The following is a 3,162-nucleotide window of genomic DNA, read 5'->3' as shown; positions in this document are numbered from 1 at the left end:
AATCAATAAGCATGGCATTTCAAAACATAATTTCATTTAAACACATTTTCTGGGAAAAATAGCAAGTATATAAGTATATACTGAAAACCAAAAGCTCATTCACTGATATGTGGAAAGGTTGTAGCCCCTGAGTCTGGCTTGATTGCGCTCATTCTCTAGATAGGTATCACCTATATGCGAAACAACTATTTAGACGTTATTTTAAGCACATAACCAAAATTAGGTAATAACTTCTCATTTATTGCTCAAATGGGATGTTTGAATATACCACAGTGACCTACTCAACCCCATGAACAACCCCATATTTTTAGAAAAAGTTTCCAAGCACCCACGCGCCCTTACGCACCGACCAAGGCACGACCACATGCGCGGCCACGCGCAGGCACGTGCCTGGCATAGTGGAGTGAATCTGTAACACCGTTAGGGAATATTCCATCAACTTTGATGGAATATTCGCCTTTTTCTCCAGCGAGTAACCAGATTCCGTCATCGTCGCAGAAAATTGGGAAAAAGTTCTAATCGTCATATCTTCTTCAATTCTCAACCAAAATTCACGAATTTTATATCAAAATGGAGCTTATGATGAGAGGAACAAAATCTTACCATTTTTAGTTCTTAAAACTCACGGGATCTCGCTGGAAAAATCACGATAATTCGACCACCTCTGCAACTTGTCGAACCCGAGCTTCCTAACGTCCAAAACACTTCAAAATTGTTCCTTAAGCTTCGTCAACAAAATCTAAGGCTCCCTAGGACCTTATAACTCAATGAAATCTTCGCGATCACGATTTAGCTACTGTGCACCTCTTCGAGGGTTTCCTGGTTCCCGAGCTTTCGAAGCTTTCATGTCCAACGAAAGGTATAAAACAACTCCTGAGCTCGCTAGGAGTCCAAAAACACCAACTACAACCTCGATCCGTAACTGGTGAAGCTCGGTTAGGAGTTGTCCATACAGTTGTATGGAAAATGGGAAGAGTCCGAGAGAGAAGAGAGAGAGTCAACGGGATTGAATGCGTGTGTGTGAGTGTGGTCCAGCTTGGGCTACCAACCAAAAACAAAGAAAAACTTAGTTCTAATTGGGTCCAAACAATTAGAACTTAACATATTTGGTCCACAACCAAAGTGCATGTCACACAACACCATCTAATGTCCAAGGGTATAAAAGTCATTTCACGCTATCGAAAATATATTTCGAGACAGGCTGTCACAGTTATGGTATATTTAGAAAGAACAAGAAAATGGATAATAGATAAAGTTTAATACTTGCATCTTTATAGGAGAATGCCTATATTCCGCCACTAGCAAATAACATATTCTTACCATATAAACTTTTTAATTGGAACTGATCAACTTCTTTATCTTCATTAAAAGATCATCCCAAGAAAAATATCATTTGAATCATTGATCGTTTAGCTATCAAAATATATGGAACAAATTTTGACAGTGTGAGTACCAAGTAGCATATCCACGATTAGATTACTTAATTATTTATTTATTTTGTGGAATGATCTTCAAAAGAAGATTAAATAATTGAATGGCTCTAATTAGGGAATTTATAAATACATTATTCGTGAGGAGTGGTGCATTCCCTCATGGACGGATGCAAGTTTATCCGAAGAAAATTAATTACTTGTCACTCAACCATGACCCCAAAAAAAAAAAAAAAACACTTTATTACTACAACACCGTACGAAGTTCATACTTGCTCTCTGTTTGCCCCGTGAAATTTAGTTTTTCTCACTTAACCCTCCCAAAACATATAACCTTTCACACTATGCCCTATTTCCCTCTTATTCAGTCAAATAAAAGTTAGAATAGCTTACATGGTGCTTATGTGGCCCATATGTCAGGAATAATAGGGTAATGTTGTCATTTAACTTCACGAACAAGTGAGCGAGTTCACATTATCAAATGGAAAATTGTTTTCAGAATTAAAGTTCTGAAAGTGAAACAATTAATACATGTCGGAGAGAGGTTCTGAGAGAGTAAGCGCAATAGAGAATTGTGGTCGACATTAAGGGTGTGATTCGAAGAAGATGACAGTTCCAAAACATCCAGGAGGAGCTCAGCTAATTTATGGTAAGTCGAGCCCTACTTTTATTTTATTTTGTAATTTTTTAGCCGGACAGTGTGGGTTTTCTTTGAGTTTGAAAAAGCCATGGAGTTTCTGTTTATTTCTATATGCTATTTTGATAAGTAACAATGAATTTTACCGCTATGTTGTTTGTCTTTACGGGAAAATAACAGCAATCAGAACCCAATAAATCGCCAACCAAAAAGAGAATGAAGGCACAAGCAAATGGGACATCTGGTTGAAGTATTCAAGGGATCATTTCAAACCGTGTCATTGTTAATGGAAGTTCAGAAATGATGGGCGGTTCTATTTTACAATAATTTAGTTTGTGTTGGGGTCCAGAAATTGGATGTGCGAAAGCCTTAGTGAATTGAAGGCTTATTGTTCTGTATGGTTGTACGGTGATCTCATCTTAATTTCAATTATATTATACGTATTTATTTGAAAAAAAATAATAGTTAAGCAATGTTTTACACAAGTTTTAATTGATTATCATGTCACACCAAACACATTTGTTTAAACTAGAAACTTACCAAGTTCACATGACCCAAGATATGTGGTTTCATAGGACTTGTTTGAGGAGTTGAGGGTTATAAGTTACGGGGATCCACAAGGCCCGTGGAAACTCTTTGATAATGGAGACTTTGGTCAGCTTGGGAGCATCAAAGTCCAAGCCCAACCTAAAATGATCCCATATTGAGTAAGCAAGTGAGATATTTTCCTAGACACTATTTAGTCATGCACTGTCATTGGCCCAACTCCACAACAACTTATCCTCCCAAAAAACCTATAAGCTATTTCACCCCATTCGTGTACCAAAGCATATGTTAGCCGTGAACATATTCCTAATGCATAGCCATCTCACCTTTCGGTCCATAAATTACTGAGAAGAAATCACACACTTAGAAGCTGCTGAAAGAACAACAAAGCATTCACTAGGACTCTGATAGGATTTTTACCACCTGCGCAAAAGGGTTAAAAACACCTAAAATACTTGCAAGAGAAACAAGATTGTCGTAGTATAGTTGGCTCAAGCAAGGTCGTTCTCCACAAGGATTAATTTAAATAGGTTAACGCCAAATCAATTC

At 37.4% G+C, this 3,162-nt stretch overlaps 1 long non-coding RNA gene across 1 annotated transcript; it reads left to right on the top strand.

Moving 5' to 3' along the window:
- Positions 1-1,945: 1,945 nt before the first annotated feature.
- LOC139195146 (uncharacterized) lies at positions 1,946-2,571 on the top strand. Its single transcript, XR_011579780.1, has 2 exons — positions 1,946-2,079; positions 2,248-2,571. It is a non-coding gene; the product is annotated as an uncharacterized lncRNA (long non-coding RNA).
- The last annotated feature ends 591 nt before the right edge of the window (positions 2,572-3,162 follow it).

Source organism: Malus domestica, chromosome 04 (assembly GCF_042453785.1).
Source record: "Malus domestica chromosome 04, GDT2T_hap1".
NCBI lineage: Eukaryota > Viridiplantae > Streptophyta > Magnoliopsida > Rosales > Rosaceae > Malus > Malus domestica.
Note: the sequence above shows the minus strand (reverse complement) of the source record. Positions and strands in the feature narration are given on the sequence as shown.